The 20,961-nt window shown below is 41.9% G+C and overlaps 1 protein-coding gene and 1 pseudogene across 1 annotated transcript in view; both read left to right on the top strand.

Moving 5' to 3' along the window:
• The window catches only part of LOC125925649 (T-cell surface glycoprotein CD1a-like), a 20,451-nt pseudogene extending 10,217 nt beyond the window's left edge, over window positions 1-10,234 (top strand).
• Window positions 1-20,961, top strand: part of LOC125925637 (T-cell surface glycoprotein CD1a-like) — a 170,546-nt gene that overhangs the window by 132,717 nt on the left and 16,868 nt on the right. The window lies entirely within an intron of this gene.

Here is a 20,961-nt window from a genome sequence, read left to right as displayed (position 1 = left end):
CTCCTCCTCCTTCTTCTTCCTCATCCTCCTCCTCCTTCTTCTTCCTCCTCCTCCTCCTCCTTCTTCTTCTTCTTCCTCCTCCTCCTTTCCTCCTCCTCCTCCTCCTCATAAATGTTTCTTTTTGATAGAGAGAGAGAGAGAGAGATTGAGAGCAGAGGAGGGTCACAGAGAGAAGGGGACAGAGGATCTGTAGCAGGCACCATGCTGACAGCAGAGAGTCTGATGCCAGGCTTGAACACAGGAACCATGAGATCATGACCTGAGCCAAACTCAGATGCTTAGCCGACTGACCCACCCAGGTGTCCCATCCTGTGTTTTCTCTAAGACACACAGCTGGGTTACAAAACTCCAAAGTTTAGAGATTAGTGTGGACTTGTGCTAATCTTGGGGGGGGGGGAGTCTGTTGTGCTTTTGCTGTTTGACAGTTTGCCCCAGATATCGGTTGCATGACTCTGTAGCATTTCAGAATTTATGATCAAACTCAGCAAAAATCTGGCATTAAGGTTTGCTACCCTTAGCTGGTGTCTATGTTCTTATGCCAGTGAATAGGGCAGCACATTGGTGCCTACCAGGTTTCTGTCCCCAGAAAGACTGTTCCACTTCTCCCAAATGCTTGGGAGCTGTTTCTCCCCAGGAAATACTCAGACTATGCTGACCATTTCTGGTCTCTACCCTCCTTCCTCACTGGAGCACCACCAAACCCACCACGCAGGACACTGGAGATGGTGTGGGCCTCCAAAACTTTAGACTGTACACTCTGCTCTTATAAAAACTCGCGATGGTCAAGCCCTCTTCTTTTCCCAGTCAATGGTTTTGGGGAAGGGTTCTTACTGTGAAATCTCCTGCAGGGACTTTCAACTTTCTCTCTCTCTGTCCCTCATACAGTCTCTCTGCTCTCTCCTCTCTCCATGATCAGGGCTCCCTCCCTTTGCAATACCCACAGATGTTTTGGCCCCCAAATCAACTCTTTGCAGGTTTTACCTTTCATGATGTGGTCACTTTTCTACCTCCACTTCTGCATTGTTGCTCTCTCCGTTCTCAAATCAATTCCTTGGGTATTCAAATGATTTGATATTCATCTAACTGTGTTCAGGGATGAGGCAAGCTCAGGGTTCCCCTATTAGTCTGTTGTCTTAACTCCTCCTTGACAGAGAATATAGAGTAATTGTCATAAAGATACTCTCTTGACTTGAGAAAATAGAGGAGGACCTCAATGAGACCCTCAACAAAGAGAGAGAAAACATAAAAAAGAATCAGAGAAAGAGAGCACAATACATGAAATTAAAAATACACGCATGGAATGAAGGGTAGACTATAGGAAGCAGAGGAATGGATCAGCAACCTGGAGGACAGGGTAATGAAAAGCAATCAAGCTTAATAGGAGAGAGAAAATAAAAACAAAATGAAAACAGACTTATGGAACTCAGAGATACCATTAAGCATATAACATCGGAATTATCGAAATCACAGGAGAAGAGAAAGAAACGGGGGAGGACATTTGAAGAAATAATAGCATAAATCTTCCCAAATCTGATGAAGGAGACAGAAATCAAGAATCAGAAGGCATAGAGAGCCTCCACAAAATCCACCCAAGGAGGTCCACATCAAGACACGTAGTAATGAACATGACAAAGCATCATGATAAAAGAGAATTTTAAAACCAGCAAGAGAAAAGAAGACAGTTGGATACAACAGAAACCCATAAGCTATCAGCTGATTTTTCAGCAGAAACTTTGCAGGCCAGAAGAAGTGTGATGATGTATTCAAACTGCTGAAGGAATGAGAGCTGCAAGCAAGAATACTCTATCCACCAAGGCTATCATTCAGAATAGAAATAGAGATTAAGATTTTTCCAGACAAACAAAAGTTAAAGGAATTAATGACCACAAAGCATCAGTACAAGAAATATTAAAAGGGACCGTGAGTAGAAAGGAAAGACCAAAAGTGAAGTAAGCACAAAAGCAGTAAAAATAAGGATATCCATAAAAATCAATCACAGAATTTACAAAATAAAAGGATGTAAATTATGACACCATATACTTAAAAAGTGGGGGCTGCGAGAGGGAGAGGAATAAAGAATGGGCTCAAAGTGAAGTGACCAATAAGTTCACATTGACTGCTATATACAGAGGATATTATGTAGAAACTGAATGAAAAGTATAAATCAAAAATTAGGAATAGCTATCAAAAAATAAAGAGGAAATAATCCAAGCATATCATTAAAGAGCCCAACTGATCATGAGGAAAAGAGCAAGAGGGGAAAGAAACAAAGAATACAAAAACAACCACAAAAGGAGTAAAGAAAATGGCAATAAATGCATACCAATCAGTAGATATATTGAATGTAAGTGGATTAAACGCCCTAATCCAAAGACATAGTGTGATGAGATAGATAAACAAACAAATCTTGTCTCTATGCTGCCTACAAGAGACTCATTTCAGACCTAAAGACACATGCAGATTCAAAGTGAAGGGATGGAGAAGAATTTATCTAGCAAATGGATGCGAAATGAAAGCCAGGGTAGCAATACTTATATCACACAGAATAGTCTTTAAAATAAAAACTGTACCAAGTGACAAAGAGAGACACTATATACCACTAAAGGGAACAATCCAACAAGAAACATAATAATTGTAAATATTTCTGCACCCTACATGGAGGTACCCAAATACATAAATCAGCTAGTAACAAAAATAAAGGAAGTAATCCATAGTAATACAATAATAGTAGGAGACTTTAACACCCCAATGACATTGATGGATAGACCATCCAAGCAGAAATTCAACAAAGAAGCAATGGCTTTGAATGACACCTTGGATCTGATAGATCTAAATGATATATTCAGAACATTCCATCCTAAAACAGCAGAATACACAACTCTTTAAGTGCACCTGGAAGATTATCCAGAATATATTATATATTAGGCAACAAAACAAGTCTCAATAAATTGAAAAAGATCAAAATCATACCAAGCATCTTTTTCTGACATAAACAATATGAAACTACACATGAAACTCAAGAAAAAATCTGGAAAAAGCGTAAAATACATGGAGGTTAAATAACATGCTACTAAAGAATGAATGGGTCAAACAAGAAATCAAAGAGGAAATAAAGAAAATACATGGAGACAAAGGAAAATGAAAACACAATGGCCCAAAAGTTTGAAATGCAGCAAAGGCAGTTCTAAGAGGGACGTTTATAGCAATACATGGCTCTTTAAAGAAGCAAGATAATTATTTAAAAATATTTTTTTAAATGTTTTATTTATTTTTGACAGAGGGAGAGAGACAGAGCATGAGCAGGGAGGGGCAGAGAGAGAGGGAAACACAGAATCCGAAGCAGGCTCCAGGCTCCAAGCTGTCAGCACAGAGCTGGACACAGGGCTTGAATTCACAGATCACGAGATCATGACCTGAGCCAAAGTTGGATGCTCAACAGACTGAGCCACCCAGGCACCCCAGAAACAAGATAATTATTAAAGAAACAACCTAACCATACAACTAAAGGAGCTAGGAAAAGGAGAAATAAAAACAAAAAGCAGTGGAAGAAAGGAAAAAGATAAAGATTAGAACAGAAATAATGATATGGAAAAAAAAAACCACAGAAGACAGTTCAATGAAACCAGGAGGTGGTCCTTTAAAAGATCAAAAATTGATAAAAATGTAGCCAGATTCATTAAAAAAAGAGCAAGCAATAGAGCAAACTCAAACAAAATCAGAAATGAAGAGGGGAAACAATAAGTGACACCACTGAAATACAAGGGATTTTAAGAGAATTTTATGAAAAATTATAGGCCTCCAACTGGACAACCTATAAGTAATGGATAGATTCCTAGAAACATATAATTGCCAAAATGAAGTGGGAATAAATAAAAAATTTGAGCAGACCAATTACCAGCAATGAAATTGAATCAGCAGGGAGAAAATTCTGAACAAACAAAAGTCCACGACAGCTTCACAAGAAAATTCTACCAAATATTTAAAGAAATAATATCTATTCTTCTCAACTATTCCACAATATAGGAGAGGACGGAAAGCTTCCAAATTCATTCCATGAAGCCAGCATTATCCTGATACAAAAAGCAGTCAAAGACACTACAAAAAGAGAGAACTACAGGCCAACACTTCTGATGAACAAAGATCCAAAATCCATCACAAAATATTAGCAAACCAAATCCAACAATATATTAAAAATTCATTCCTCATGATGACGTGGAATTTATTCTTGCTGTACAAGTGTCATTCAGTATTCACTAATGAATCAACACGATATATGACATCATGAGAAAGGATAAAAACTATATGACCATTTCAGAAAATGCAGAAAAAGCATCTGACGCAGTACAACATCTATTGATGATAAAATCCTTCAACAACATAGATGTAGATGTAACATAACTCAACATAATAACGATCGTATGTAACATACCCACAGCTAACATCATACTTAATGGTGAAAAATTGAGAGCATTTCCCCTAAAGTCAGGAAGAAGATAAGGATGTCCGCTAACCACTGTCACCACTTTCATTCAACATAATAGTGGAAGTGTCAGCCACAGCAATCATACAAGAGAAAGACTAAAAGGCATCCAAATGGGCCAAGAAGAAAAATATTCACGATTTGCAGATGACACAATACTATATATATAGAAACCCTAAAGACGCCTCCCCCAAAACAACAAGAACCAATACACGAATTCAGTAAGGTCACAGGATACAAAATCAGTATGGAGAAGTCCTTTGCATTTCTATACAAAAATAATGAAGCAGCAGAAAGAGAAATTAAGCAAACCATTCCATTTACAGTTGCACCAAAAATAATAACATATCTAGAAATACACTTAGCCAAAGAGGTGAAAGACCTGTACTCTGAAAACTATAACACATTGATGAAACAATTGAAGGTAACACAAAGAAAGGGAAAGATATTCCAGGCTCATGGAATGGAAAAACAAATATTGGGAACATGGATATATTACCCAAAGTGATCTACAGATTTAGTGCAATGAGTCTCAAAATACCAATAGCATTTTTCACAAAACTAAAACAAGCAATCATAAAATTTTATGCCACCACCAAAGACTCTGTATGGCCAAAGCAATCATGAGAGAAAAAGGAAAAAAAAAACCAAAAAACCAAAGCTGGAGATATCCCAATTCCAGATATCAAGTTATCCTACAAAGCTGTAATCAAAACAGTATGGTATTGGGACAAAAGTAGACACAGAGATCAATGGAAGAGACTAGAAAGCCCAGAAATAAACCAACAATCTTATGGTCAATTAATCTTTGACAAAGAAAGCAAGAATATGCAATAGGAAAAAGAAAGTCTCTTTAACAAATGGTGTTGGGAAAATGGGACAGCCACATGTAAAAGATAGAAACTAGACCACTTTCTTATACCATACTGTAAGACTTGAAATCATACACATCCTAGGAAAATCCAGGCAGTAATGTCTCTGACATTATACACAGAAACTTATTTCTAACTTATTATGTCTCTGGAAGCGGGGGAAACAAAAAAAAAAAATAAGCTATGGAAACTACATCAAGATAAAAAGCTTCTGCACAGCAAAGGAAGCAATCAACAAAACTAAAAGGCAGCCTATGGAATGGGAGAAGGTATTAACAAATAACATGTTTGATAAAGGATTGGTATCCAAAATATATCATGAACTTGTACAACTCAACAGCAAAAGGACAAATAATCAGAAGATATGAATAGAAGTTTCTCTGAAGAAGGAATCCAGATGGCCAACAGACATTTGAAAATATGCTCCACATCACTGATCACCAGGGAAATGCAAATCAAAACCACAATGAGATGTCACCTCACACCAGTAGTCATAGATGTTTCAGTGTCCTGTGGTCTCACTGATGGCAACTGATTCTCCCCTAAAATAATGGTGAATTGGTGGTTGTTGATACTGTTACACAGGCAATCATGGCGAAATTTGGAAAAGCGAATAGAGTAAGTGTTAAAAGAAACCCATGGGCTCAAAATGGTGCCTTGGGCAGGCCAACTCCCCAAACCTTGTTTCACCTAACCTAAGTGCAGTCCAACCTCCCCCAGAAATGTAAGTCTTCCCCCGTCAGTGAGGAATTCTCTGTTCATCACAAGTGAGGTCCTCTCTCACATGGACCCTCTCTATCCCCCAAGAAGGCGAGATTATTTGCATGATTAGACTCCTGTCCCCCCAGTTAAGGGAAGGTGACCTTCAAATCAAGCTGCTTCATTTTGTATTTGAACACAGACAGTGAGAAGTCAGAGATGTGAATGGGTTGCAGAAGGGGTAAGAGAGGCAAGGGAGTCCATGGGCAGTGACCCAAGGGCACGAGGGACAGGGTAACAGCAGGGTCCAGGGTTGGGTGCTGGGGAGTCGTGTGTCTTCATGGGTTACTGTCTGGATGAGGAGAAAAGGCACGAGAGGTAGGGTCCCTTTTCCATGCCACACGAGACTTGTTCCCCAGCCTGAACAGGGCCTGAATCAGGGCCTCAGGGAGCACGACGGAGGCTGGTGACAGGGAGAAGCTGGAAGCCGAGAGGAGGGTCAGACCCGGAGGGGAAGTGAGAGTCTGAGTAGGTGTCCAGGGTTGAGGGTGGAGTCCATCTGCATTGTCGGGGAGACTCAGGGCAGGCGTGTGTGTTGAGAAGGAAGTCAGAAGAGAGGGGCTGTGTGTGGGGAGGTTTGTGAGAACAGACGCCAAAGACCCACTTTCGGAGAGAAAGAAAGAACATCTGCACATAAGATGCTGTTGTTGCAACTGGTGTTGCTCACGGTTCTTGTCCCAGGTGGTGACACTGACGATGGTGAGGACTCTGGGCACGCCCTGTGGGAGCACAAGCATGCACGCTTACATATGCATACCTGTGTGTGCTCATGTGAGTCATGTGTGTTTGCGTGTGTGCACATGTGTGTCTGCATGGGTACACGAGTTTGTGATGTGTGTACCTGTGCTTGTGCGTCTGCATGCAAGTGTTAGCAGGTATGAGCATGTGCATATAGGTGCCTGTTTGCATGTCTCTGTGTGTGTCCGTACGGCTCTTTGTATACATGTCTATGTTTGTGCATACACATGCAACTCTGAGTGTGTGTGTACATATGTGCATTTATCTGTGTGTGTGTGTGCGTGTGTGCACTTGTGGTGTGGGTTCCCAAGCACATTCCTGGGGAGTGAGGGATGTCAGCCTTGTTTGTTCCTGAACATCCGTGATCCCATTTCTGAAGGATGGGGATGAAGCTTGGGGCTCCGGGGCAGCACATGTCTCCTGAGAGAATTACGGCTCCCTGTCCTCTAGATTTTCGGGCCCCTCCCTGGCAACTTTCTTTGGCATTCTCTCTCCTTCCCAATGTCTATCTGTTCTTCTGGCACAGACTTCCAAGAGCCAATCTCTTTTCGAACCATCCTGGCAACATCCTTTTGCAACCGTTCCTGGACACAGAATCAGGGCTCGGCTTGGCTGGATGAACTGCAGACTCGTGGCTGGGCCAGCAAGACGGGCGCTTTCATTTTTCTGTGGCCGTGGTCCAGGGGCAACTTCAGCAATGAGGAGCTAATGGAACAAGAAAAGTCATTTCACACATTCTCCACGAGATTTCCTCTGATATTTCAGGAGCATGCCAGTCAATGGCAGCTTGAATGTGAGCTCGGGTCCCTCAGGACACGTGGGATGGAGGTGGCCTGTGTGTGTCACCATGAATTCCTTCTTCCTCCAGGAAAGAGCCTCCCCTGGCTGCTGAACCTCTCGACTCCCCATCATAAAACGGAATCACACCCCTGTGTTCAGGAGGCAGAAGCCAGACCCCGAACTTGAAAAGCTTCACGCCTTCTGCTATTTCCCCTCCTCTCCTTGACACCAGGCTGTGTTCTCCTGTCTCGCACCAGAGTCTCCCATGACCACCCCATTCCCTGGCCTCCAGCCAGAGACTCTCCTCTTCCTCACTCTGTGACTGATCCTTGAAATGTGCTTTTCTCCCCATTCAGTCCCATCAGAGACATTTGTCTGTCTACGTGTTCCCTCTGCCCGCTGCCTTCCCCTCACCCTTGACGATTTCATCACAGCTCCCCTGTGGAGCCCTTCCTTGTTCTCTGCCCACATCCTTCCTGCTTCTCCTCCAGCATGTGCTCCTTTCTCAGTAATTTACCTTTCTTCTGCCTCCAGCGACCACCACTTCCCCTCTGTCTGAGTCTCCACTCAAACCAAACTTTGTTCCATTCTGTCCAAAGCCCTCAACTTCTCCTCTGCTTCCTCTGTCCTTTGCTTCCACTCATCTCCTTTCATCTGTTTCCCTCTCCATTTCCTGTAACTCACATTCTCTCTTCCCAGATCCCTTTCAGGTACAGCTGGCAGGAGGCTGCGATTCTCACTTTGGAGGAGCATCAACAGGCTTCATGCAGATTGCGTATAAAGGGTCAGATCTCGTGAGCTTCCAGAACACGTCATGGTGGCCATCTCCAAAGGGAGGAAGGAAGGAGAGCTCAGCAGGTCTCCAAACTATTCAATCAGTACCATGTGGTCAACTCACGAATACAAGCAAATATTAATGACATCTGCCCCCGTTTCCTCTTGGGTCTTCTTGAGGCAGGGAAGGCAGACCTTCAACGACAAGGTCAGTCCTGCTCCCTCTCTCCAAGCATTATCTCTCCGTGCACTCATAAATTTGCATCATATTCTCAAATTTGGTGGAGTAGGGGCCAAGAGAGTCAGGGGATGATGGTGACAGGTTCCTAGAGGTGGAAAGATGTGTATTTCTAATGTGATGTGAAGACGTACCCTCTCAGTCTGAGAATGCCTGTCCTGTCTCCGCAGTGAGGCCCGAGGCCTGGCTGTCCACTGGCCCCAGTCCGGGTCCTGGCCGTCTGCTCCTCGTGTGCCACGTCTCTGGCTTCTACCCAAAGCCAGTGTGGGTGACGTGGATGCGGGGTGACCAGGAGCAACAGGGCACCCGGCGAGGCGACCTCTTGCCCCATGCTGACGGGACATGGTATCTTCAGACATCCTTGGACGTGGAAGCCAGAGAGGCAGCTGGCCTGTCTTGCCGAGTGAGACACAGCAGTCTAGGAGGCCAGGACGTGGTCCTCTACTGGGGTGAGAAAGGGTAGGGGTCCAGCTGGGAAAGGGGGTGGGTGGTCCTGAAGCAGAGCAGGAGAGTGAGAGGAAACATTTGGGATTCTCGGGACTGCAGATCATAAAGGACATAAAATTAATAATGCAAGAAATGGAGAGCTGAAGGTGAGGATCCTACAGACGTGGGAGGAAGCAGAGTGTTTGGTGAAGTGTCCACCTCTGAGCAGGGATGGGAAACGAGACGGAGGAAGGGTGGTTGGTGAGGCAGAGGGTGACGGGAGCAAAAAGGACCAGGAAGGTGCAGTCGAACCCAAGATGGATGGGAATTGACACCGTCTGCACCAAACCCACAGAGCAGCACCACCCGGTGGGCTTGGTCTTCCTGGTGGTGGTCGTGCCCCTGGTGCTTCTGGCAGGTCTTGTGTTCTGGCTCTGGAAGCGTCGGTAAGTCTGGAACCACCTTCCTGCTCTTTCCCATGCGTCTCCTTACCTTCCTCTCTGTCCTCAGCCCTCTTCCTCCCCGTGCCCCTCTCCCTGCCGTCCTCACCTACACCCGCTGCAGAGCAATTTCCAATTTGATCTTCCCAGGAAAACACACTGGAGACATCGGTTCACTGGCCTCCCTTTAGAGCAAGATGCCGGCAGCCCAGGAGTCAGGACATACTTAAACCCAGCTCAGTGGTGATGGATTTGCAAGTCTCTGTGTGCAACTTTTGTCTTTTCTCTCTGCTCGATGATGGGTTGTCAAGATGAGTTAAGTGTAACTTAGCAGGATTTCTTGTTCTGACCTGATTCTGGGGCTTAAATCTCTAATTTATCTCAGAGTAAAATGAAGTCAGAGTACCTCCATGGGTCACAGGCATCTGTGTCACTTCCTCCAGGGAGCCTTCCCTGATCCACAAGAGGAAGCGGTCTCTGCCTGGTGTGAATTTCCGTCACTCTAACCTGCACTGTGGATAATCTGCGCCTCACTTCCCATCCTTTTTGCCCCAGATTTACATCCTTTTTCCCTTCCAATTCCTAGGTCTCTTGAGTGCAAAGCCCGTGTCTTGCTAATATTTGTATCCTTGGCAAGGAATCTCACCTGCAGGGCATATGTCCTCAATAAAAGTCTGTTGAATTGATGCCAATTTCATAGTTTTTTCTTCTTTCGCCTCCTGTCATGTGTGTAGTAGTTGAGATGTTTGATGTTCTTCTTGTTAAAAGTCTTCTCTCACTTTGCCTGGAGACTTGACACTCTCATTGTTCCTTGGGAACATCTGTGAGCCTCTGAGGAAAACACAGTTTTGTTTGTGAACAGTCTTATTGTTTAAATACAGACACCTGTTGGAGTGGACCTGTTGTGGATAAAAGGAGGAGGGCAGATGCAGGTCCTGGTTGTTTGAGGCCCTCAGGACAGCAGCAGAGATGTCACCCTGGGGCTTGTTGGCAATATAGGGGCTTGGCCTCAACTGAGGTTCACTGCATCACAATTTGCATTTTAGCAAAACCAGCAGGGGATTCACAGGTGCATAAATGTGGTGCCTGAGAGGTAGCAGTGTGAGTGCGTCCCTGGAGGGAAACGAGTGGGTCCAGAAAAGCCAGGAAGAGTGTTGTGCTCGGGAATGAACGGGGTCTGGCAGGGAGAGGGCATATAGAGCATCCTCACATTCATGGCTGCTGTGTCACAGTCCCTGAGGACACAGAGTCAGCCACAGTGAGCCGTTGCTCCTGGAGTTAATAGAGGGCTGGGATCATGGGAGCCTCTGCCTGCAACACTTGCCCACTGATGAATACACAGCCTTGTTTCCTGTGTGTTTTTGATTAAAGACACCTTATTTTACACACACACATACACACACACACACACTTCCAAATAATTTATTGTATGTTGTATTTCCCTATCCTGAAATACCAGCTCAGAACTGTGACATTTCCAGGCCTGGTTACTTTGATCCCCAGTGTCTTTGGCTTTCAACTTCACAACTGTGCCACCCATGATGCCTTTAGAAACAGCTAGAAATCATCATCATCATCTCATGAATCCTCATATTGAGCTCTTTCCCCCTCTTTTCCGTGGCATCATCATAACATCCTAGATGTTACTTTAACATTTTCTTAGGTGGCTCCAAATAGACATCAAGAATTTCCTTTTCCTGGATTTACCGCATTGTTGATTCATTACCACTGAACTCAAAGGCACACGACTCTGCATCACGAGCCTGAGCAGGACCTACCTGCACCGTAGTTTTGTCAGTGAGGCTCATCTCACTTTCTTGTGCTTAGGAACACCTGTCAGCCCTGCGGCTCTGGGCTTCAGGGCCTTTTGAAACACTGAAATCACCAGGAAAGTGCATGTAAATGCAGAAAATGTGGCACCAAATAGACCCTGAAAAGGACACGTGTTTACAGTGTGGGACTTACCATGGAAATGCAGAGCAGCAACTCGTTCAGCCTCACAGGACACATGCGATGGGTGACGCACGTCAGAGCACTCGCCCTGCCATCATGAACAGCAGTGAGCTGGAGGGTCTGGGGGTTACAAATCAATGTCACTAGGTGTGTCCATTAGCACAGACATCCTCTGTGGATAATTGATTATTTCAATGGCAGTGCTAGTGGAGATGTCCATGGTTAGATTTCAGTTACTCAATTTTTTTTTTAATTTTTCATTTTAATACATTTTACTTTTTTTAATTAAAAAATTTTTTTATTTGATTTATTTTTTTAATTTACATCCCAGTTAGTTAGCACATGGTGCAATAATGATTTCAGGAGTAAATTCCTTAATGTTCCTTATCCATTTTGCCCATCCCCCACCCACAACCCCCCCATCAACCCTCTTTTTATTCTCTGTATTTAACAGTCTCTTACGTTTTGTCCCCTTCCCTGTTTTTATATTATTTTTGTTTCCCTTCCCTTCAGTTCATCTGTTTTGTCTCTTAAAGTCCTCATATGAGTGAAGTCATATGGTATTTGTCTTTCTCTGACTAATTTCACTTAGCATAATATCCCCTAGTTCCATCCACATAGTTGTGAATGGCAAGATTTCATTCTTTTTGATTGCTGAGTCATAGTCCATTGTATATATACACCACATCTTCTTTATTCATTCATCCATCAATGGACATTTGGCCTCTTTCCATACTTTGGCTGTTGTTGATAGCACTCCTGTAAACATTGTGGTGCATGTGCCCCTTCGAAACAGCCCACCTGTATCCCTTGGATAAATGCCTAGTAGTGTAATTGCTGGGTTGTAGGGCAGTTGTATTTTTAATTTTTTGCAGAACCTCCATACTGTTTTCCAGAGTGGCTGCACCAGCTTGCATTCCCACCAACAATGCAAAAGAGATCCTCTTTCTCTGCATCCTTGCCAAAATCTGTTGTTGCCTGAGTTGTTAATGTTAGCCATTCTGACTGGTGTGAGGTGGTAACTCACTGTGGTTTTGATTTGTATTTCCCTGATGATGAGTGATATCGAGCATATTTTCATGTGTCGGTTGGCCATCTGGATGTCTTCCTTGGAGAAGTGTCTATTCATGTCTTTTGCCCATTTCTTCAATGGATTATTTGGTTTTTGGGTGTTGAGTTTGATAAGTTCTTTGATTTTGGATCCTAACCCTTTATCTGATATGTCATTTGCAAATATCTTCTCCCATTTCATTGCTTGCCTTTTAGTTTTGCTGATTGTTTCCTTTGCTGTGCAGAAGCTTTTTATTTTGATGAGCTCCAAAAAGTTCATTTTTGCTTCTGTTTCCCTTGCCTCCGGAGACGTGTTGAGTAAGAAGTTGCTGCAGCCGAGGTCAGAGAGGTTTTCGCCTGCTTTCTTCTCTAGTATTTTGATGGCTTCCTATTTTACATTTAGGTGTTTCATCCATCTTGAGTTTATTTTTTTGTGTGGAGTAAGAAAGTGGTTCAGGTTCATTTTTCTGCATGTCACTATACAGTCTTCCCAGCACTTCAGCCTCTTGCTGAAGAGACTGTCTTTATTCCATTGAATATTCCTCCCTGCTTTGTCAAAGATTAATTGGCCATCCGTTTGTGGGTCCATTTCTGGGTACTGGGTTCTGTTCCATTGATCTGAGTGTCTGTTCTTGTGCCAGTACCATACTGTCTTGATATTACGGCTTTATAATACAGCCTAAAGTCTGGGATTGTGATGCCTCCTGCTTTGGTTTTCTTTTACAAGATTGCTTTGGCTATTAGGGGTCTTTTCTTGTTCCATACGAATTTTAGAATTGTTTGTTCTAGCTCTGCGAAGAGTGCTGGTGTTATTTTGATAGGTATTGCATTGAATATGTAGATTGCTTTGGATAGTATTTACATTTTTATAATATTTGTTCTTCCTATCCAGGAGCATGGAATCTTTTCCCATTTTTTTTTGTGTCTTCTTCAATTTCTTTCATAAGCTGTCTATAGTTTTCAGTACATAGATTTGTCACCTCTTTGGTTAGATTCATTCCTAGGTATTTTATGGTTTCTGGTGCAATTGTAAATGGGATCGATTCCTTGATTTCTCTTTCTGTTGCTTCATTATTGATGTATAAGAATGCAACCGATTTCTGTGCATTGATTTGATATATTGCCACTTTGCTAAATTCATGGATCAGTTCTAGCAGTTTTTTGGTGGAATCTTTTGGGTTTTCCATATAGAGTATAGTATTATGTCATCTGTGAAGAGTGAAAGTTTGACTTCCTCCTGGCCGATTTTGATGCCTTTTATTTCCTTGTGTTGTCTGATTGCTGAGGCTAAGACTTCCAATAGTATGTTGAATAACAGTGGCAAGAGTAAACATCCCTGTCTTGTTCCTGACCTTAGGGGGAAAGCTCTCAGTTTTTCCCCATTGAGGATGATATATGGGTCTTTCATATATGGCTTTTACGATCTCGAGGTATGATCCTTCTATCCCTACTTTCTTAAGAGTTTTTATCAAGAAAGGATGCTGTATTTTGTCCAATGCTTTCTCTGCATCTATTGAGAGGATTATGTGGTTCTTGTTCTTCTTTTTACTGATGCGATAAACCACATTGATTGTTTTGTGGATATTGAACCAGCCCTGCATCCCAGGTATAAATCCCACTTGGTCGTGGTGAATAATTTTTTTTAATGTATTGTTGGATCCCGTTGGCTAATATCTTGCCATGGATTTTTGTATCCATGTTCATCGGGGAAATTGGTGTATATTTCTCCTTTTTTGTGGGGTCTCTGGTTTCAGAATCAAGGTAATGCTGAATTCATAGAAAGAGTTTGGAAGTTTTCCTTCCATTTCTATTTTTTGGAATAGCTTCAAGAGAATAGGTATTAACTCTTCCTTAAATGTTTGGTAGAATTCCCCTGGAAAGCCATCCGGCCCTGGACTCTTGTTTTTTTGGCAGATTTTGGATTACTAATTCTATTTCCTTACTGGTTATGGGTCTGTTCAAATTTTCTATTTCTTCCTATTTCAGTTTTGGTAGTTTATATATTTCTAGGAATTTGTCTATTTCTTCCAGATTGCCCATTTTATTGGCATATAGTTGTTCAAAATATTCTTTTATTACTGTTTTAGTTTCTGCTGTGTTGGTTGTGATCTCTCCTCTTTCATTCTTGATTTCATTGATTTGGGTCCTTTCCTTTTTCTTTTTGATCAGACTGGTCAGTGGTTTATCTATTCTGTTAATTCTTTCAAAGAACCAGCTTCTGGTTTCATTGATCTGTTCTACTGTTTTGTTGTTGTTCTTGTTGTGTTGTTTTGTTTTTGTTTTTTTGTGGTTTTTTTTGTTTGTTTTTTGGTTTCAATAGTGTTGATTTCTGCTCTAATCTTTATTATTTCCTGTCTTCTGCTGGTTTTGGGTTTTATTTGCCGTTCTTTTTCCAGCTCTTAAAGGTGTAAGGTTAGATTGTGTATCTGAGACCTTTCTTCCTTCTTTATGAAGGCCTGGATTGCTATATACTTCCATCTTATGGCAGCCTTTGCTGTGTCCTAGAGGTTTTGGGCTGTGGTGTTATCATTTTCATTGGCTTCTATGTACTTTTTAATTTCCTCTTTAACTTCTTGGTTAGCCTATTCATTCTTCAGTAGAATGTTCTTTAGTCTCCAAGTATTTGCTATCTTTCCAAATGTTTTCTTATGGTTGATTTTGAGTTTCATAGTGTTGTGGTCTGAAAATATGCATGGTATAATCTTGATCTCTTTGTACTTGTTGAGGCCTGATTTGTGTCCCAGTATGTGATCTACTCTAGAGAATGTTCCATGTGCACTGGAGAAGAATGCATATTCTGTTGCTTTAGGATGAAATGTTCTGAATATATCTGTTATGTCCATCTGGTCCAGTGTGTCATTCAAAGCCATTGTTTCCTTGTTGATTTTCTGTTTAGATGATCTGTCCATTGCTTTAAGTGGGGTTTTGAAGTCCCCTACTTTTATGGTATTATTATCAATGAGTTTCTTTATGTTTATAATTAATTGATTTATATATTTGGGGGCTAACACATTTGGTACATAAATGTTTACAATTGTTAGGTCTTCCTGGAGGATAGTCCCCTTAATTATGATATAATGCCCTTCTTAACCTCTTGTTACAGTCTTTATTTTGAAGTCTAGATTGTCTGATATAAGTATGGCTACTCTGGCTTTCTTTTGACAATAATTAGCAGGATAGATTGTTCTCCATCCCCTTACTTTCAATCTGAAGGTGTCTTTAGGTCTAAAGTGGGTCTCTTGTAAACAGCATATAGATGGATCATGTTTTCTTATCCATTCTGTTACTATGTGTTTTTTTATTGGAGCATTTAGTCCAATGACGTTTAGAGCGAGTACTGAAAGATATGAGTTTATTGCCATTATGTTTCTTGTTGTAGAGTTCGAGTTTCTGGTGGTGTTTTCTGTCCCTTTCTAGTCTTTGTTGCTTTTGGTCTTTTATTCCCCCTGTCTTTTCTCCTCTCAGAGAGGAGAGTCTTTTATTCCCCCTGTCTTTTCTCCTCTCCTCTCAAATTTGGCACATTGAATATATCCTGCCACTCCTTTCTGGCCTGCCAAGTTTCTGTAGATAGGTCTGCTGCAAACCTGATCTGTCTTACCTTGTAGGTTAAGGACCTTTTTCCCTTGCTGCTTTCATGATTCTTTCCTTGCTTGAGTATTTTGTGAATTTGACTATGATGTTCTTTGTTGATGGTTGGTTTTTGTTGAATCTAATGGGGGTCCTCTGTGCTTCCTGGATTTTGATCTCTGTGTCTTTCCCCAGGTTAGGAAAGTTTTCCACTCTTATTTGCTCACATAACCCTTCTAACCCCTTTTCCCTCTCTTCATCTTCTGGGACCCCTATGATTCTATTGCTCCTTTTAATGAGTCACTGATTTCTCTAATTATTAAATAATGCTCCTTTGTCTTAGGCTCCCTCTTTTTTTTGTCTTCATTATTCTCCACAAGTTTGTCCTCTATATCACTGATTCTCTGTTCTGCCTCATCCATCCTTGCATCTGTGGCATCCATTTGAGATTGCAGCTCAGTTATAGCATTTTTATTTCATTCTGACTGGTTTTTACTTCTTTTATCTCCACAGTGAGGGATTCTAATTTATTTTTGGCCCAAGCTAGTATTCTTATTATCGTGATTCTAAATTCAGGTTCAGACATCTTGCTTGTATCTGTGTTGATTAAGTCCCTGGCTGTCACTTCTTCCTGTTCTTTCTTTTGGAGTGAATTCCTTTGTTTCATCATTTTGAAGGGAGGAAAGGAATTGATAAGGTAAAAAAAAAATAAAATTAAAAAATTAAAAACAACACACACACACAAATCAAATAAATGATGCTAGATTCTAGGTGTGTTTTGGTCTGGTTAATGAAACTAGTTTGATAGATTAGAGAAAAAGGGGAAAAAAAGGAAAACCTTTGAAAATTTGAGAAAATGAATACAATGAAATAGAATAACATGAAATGATGGAAGTAAGATGGAATATAAAAATTTTACAAAAAAGTAAAAAATATAGTAGAAAAAATAAAGAAAAATATTTTTAATAAAAATTGAAAATAAAAATAGATTTTCCTCTTTCTGTATTCAAGAAAAAGAAAAGAAATGAAAAAGAATACAAAAGAAAGAAAATTGAATAAATGGACCAGTGAACAGACTGAAATACGATTGAAATTATATCAGTTTCCCCTAGAAGTCAAACTATGAAGCACTTTATAGTCCATAGACTAAGCAAGCAGAGAGGTTTCTGGTGTTCCTGAAGAGCACCCACTTGGGTGGGGCTTAGTGTATCAGCTGTGTTTTTCACTAGATGTCACTGCTTAGCTTACTGGGGTGGATTGTTGTGGTGCTTGTAGGTGTGTATGTGCATGCGCAGAAGGGGTGAAAATGGAGTCACCCAGCTACCCAGTGCTCTCCCCTACTAGCAATCTTGCTCCTGTCCTTTGTCTCTGGTTTCCATCCACTCCCTGCTTTTACACTGTCTGTGACCAAGCCATTAGTTTACCAGGTGGCACTTCTCTCCTGAGTTTTATCTCAGATGTGGCTGTGTTTCCCCACCCCTCACTTCTGAGGGACTGCAGCTTTGACCCATTCAGATCGTCTACAGGAGGGTCTCACCAAGCAATGACTGGGTGCCGGCCATGCCCAGGAACATTTGTGGGATGGTGCTGCTGTTGATGCCCAGAGACTGCAGCTGGGCACCAGCCCACCCCAGAAAAAGTTCACACGATAGTACAGCAGCAGCATTTCAGAGATTATGGAAAATCACAACACACATCTGGCACCAGGCTTCACCCTTAATGACCTTGTTCCAGCACCAGTGAATGTGGTTGTTCTCTGGGGTCTGCTGGGACTGGGTGGCCACACAACCTCTACCAAATGTCCTTTCAGCAGTGGAACCACTTCTCCCCATGTGGCCCAAGAACCTTCCAGACCCCACTCTGCTCCTGGAGATTTGCCCTTCCCACCAGAGCACTGCCAGGTATTGAGCTGAAGAGTTTCAGACTCTGAGATCTCCCTGTTTACAGAGTGTTAATGGAATTTAAACCCTCTCCTTTCTACTTTCTCACTTTTTAGTTCAGTCCCTGCGACTGTTTCCACTTTTCCACTTTCCCTCCAGCTGCTTTTGGTGGGGCGCTTTTCCCAAAATCTCCCTCTATCTCCGTCTTCTCTCCTCAAGCAAAAATAGCTCCCTGCCCTCCATGGCTTCTCTCTTCCCCAGTTCACCTCTCCGCGCCGTGAGTTCTGTGGTGCAGGGTGCAGATTGTTGCGTTGATCCTCAAATCAGTTTTCTAGGTGTGCAGGATGGTTTAGTGTTGATCTGGCTGTATTTCATGGATGTGAGATGCAAAAAAACTTCCATGCTGTTCTGCCATCTTGGCTCCTCCTCCAGTTGGTTCTTTGCAGCATTCTATGATCAGTAGATCTGGTATGTGAGACAAGTTTGTGCTGGTCTTCTGGGATTGGACCGGTTTTGCTGATTCTCTGGAGGACTTGCCCTAGTGGAGATGTACCTGCAGGGTGCAGTGGAGGGGGCTTGGTGTAAGAGGCTCCAACCTCCACTTGATGGTGCTATTTTGCTCACTGAGGTCAATCATGCTGGGGGAGGGTGGGAATGGCATTACCCTGCTCTCTCGTCCCCAGAAAGGGAAGCTCAAGCCTGCTGCTCCCCGGCAAGCCCACACAGAAGAGCAAATAATCACCCATCTTGGGTCCCCAGCTTCTTCCAGATCCCTGCCTTCACTCTGCCTGCATCCAAGCTGTCTGCCTGCCAGGTGGCTCAGTACTCCTGGGTTTTATCTCAGATGAAGAGCTGTTTCAAAACTCCAAATTTTAAAGATCCACATGGTTCAGATTCATTCTAACCCTCTGGGAGAGTGTTTTGCTGCTTTTTTGCTGCTTGACAGTTCATCCCAGATATCAGTTGCTTGACGATGCAAGGTTTTGGAGTATATGGTAATGCTCAGCCAAAACCTGGCACCAAGGTTTGCTACCCTAAGCTGCCATCTCTATTTCTATGCCAGTGAATAGAACAGCACATTGGCATCTTCCAGGTCTTTTGTCCCCTACAGACCATGCCACCTCTCCCAAATGAACTCCAAGCAGGGGAACAGTTTCTCCCCTTGTGACCCAGGGGATCCTCAGACCATGCTTTCAGCTTCTGGGTCTCTACCTTTATTCCCCACCAGAGCACATTTAAGCCCACCAAACAGGACACTGGCGATTGTTCTGACCTCCAAAACTTCAGTCTTTGTGTTTCATTGCTTATAAATAATGTGGTAGTCAGTCTGTCTTCTTTTTCCACACAGTGGTTTTGGTGAAAATTTCTTAATGTAAAATACCCTTTGTGTGCATCCACCCTTTCTCTCCCTCCAACTCTCTCTCTCTCTCTGTCTCTCTCTGTCTCTCTCTCCCTCTCCTCTTTGCTCTTTCTGTGATCAGGGCTCCCTCCCCTTTGCAGTGTCCACAGTTCTTCCCCCCCCCCCCAAAGCTCCTACCTGCCACATTGTGGCTGTTTTTGAGCTGTTGTTGTTCAGTTTTGCTCTCTCAGTACCCAGATCATTTCTTGTGTACTCAAAATGTTTTGATATTCATCTACCTATGTTTGAGCAATGAGGCAAAGTTTCCCCTAGTACTCTGCCAACTTAACTCCCACCTGATAGGGAATTTAAAGTAAGGAAACCATAAGGAAACCATCTGATTTGAGTAAATAATGGAGGGCATCAGTGAGACCCTCAATAAAGGGAGAGAAGATAAAAAAAAGAAAGAATCAGAGAGGGAAAACTCAAGAGATGAAATTAAAAATACATGGATGGAATGAAGAGTAGACCATACGAAGCAGAAGAATGGATCAGCAACCTGGAGGATAAGGTAAATGGAAAGCAATCAAGCTGAGCAGGGAAGAGAAAAAATAATACAGAATGAAAATAGATTTATGGAACTCAGAGGCACAGGCAAGCATAGTAACATTTGCATTATCAGGATCACAGAAGGAGAAAAGAGAGCAAAGGGTCAAAACATTTATTTGAGGAACGAATAGCTGGAGAATTCCCAAATCTGTTGAAGGAAACAGAAATCAAGAATCAGACAGCACAGAGAGAACCTTACAAAATTACTATGTCCACACCAAAAGACATAGTAATGAAAATGACAAAGAATCATGATAAGGGAGAATTTTAAAACCAGCAAGAGAAAAGAAGACAGTTGCATACAAAGGAAATCCATAAAGCTATCAGCTGATTTTTCATCAGAAACTTTGCAGACCAGAAGGGAGTGCCATGATATCTTCAAAGTGCAGAAAGAAAAAGGCCTCTAAACAAGAATGCTGTACCCAGCAATTGAATTGAACAATTAATGAGTTTCCCAGACAAACAAAAGTTATGGGAATTCATGACCACTAACCCACAATACAAGAAATACTGAAAGGAACTGTGAGTAGTAAGGAAAGGAAAGATCAAAAGGAAAGGAAGCACAAAAATAGTAAAAATAAGGATATACATAAAAATGAGTCAAAGGACTCACAAAATAAAGGAAGTAAAATATGACACCATATCCCTAAAATGTGGGGAGAGAGAATAAAGAATGATTTCAAAGTTAAGTGACCAATAAGTTAATATTGACTGCTATATACAGAAGATGATATATATAACCTAAATGATAACTACAAATAAAAAATTAATACTAGATACTCAAAAAATAAAGAGAAAACAATCCAAGTATATTACTAAAGAACACAACTAATCACAAAAAAAGAGACCAAGAGGAGAAAGGACCAGAAAATACCTAAACAACAATGAAACAAGTAACAAAATGGGAGTAAGCATATGCCTAACAATAAATACATTGAATGTAAGTAGATTAAATGCTGTAATCAAAAGACACAGTGTGATGAGATAGATGAAAAAACAAGTCATATCTTTATACTGACTAAAAAAGACTTATTTCAGACCTAAATACACATGTAG

The sequence above is a fragment of the Panthera uncia genome, chromosome F1 (assembly GCF_023721935.1).
Source record: "Panthera uncia isolate 11264 chromosome F1, Puncia_PCG_1.0, whole genome shotgun sequence".
NCBI classification, from domain to species: domain Eukaryota; kingdom Metazoa; phylum Chordata; class Mammalia; order Carnivora; family Felidae; genus Panthera; species Panthera uncia.
This window is presented reverse-complemented; position numbering and strand designations above follow the sequence as displayed.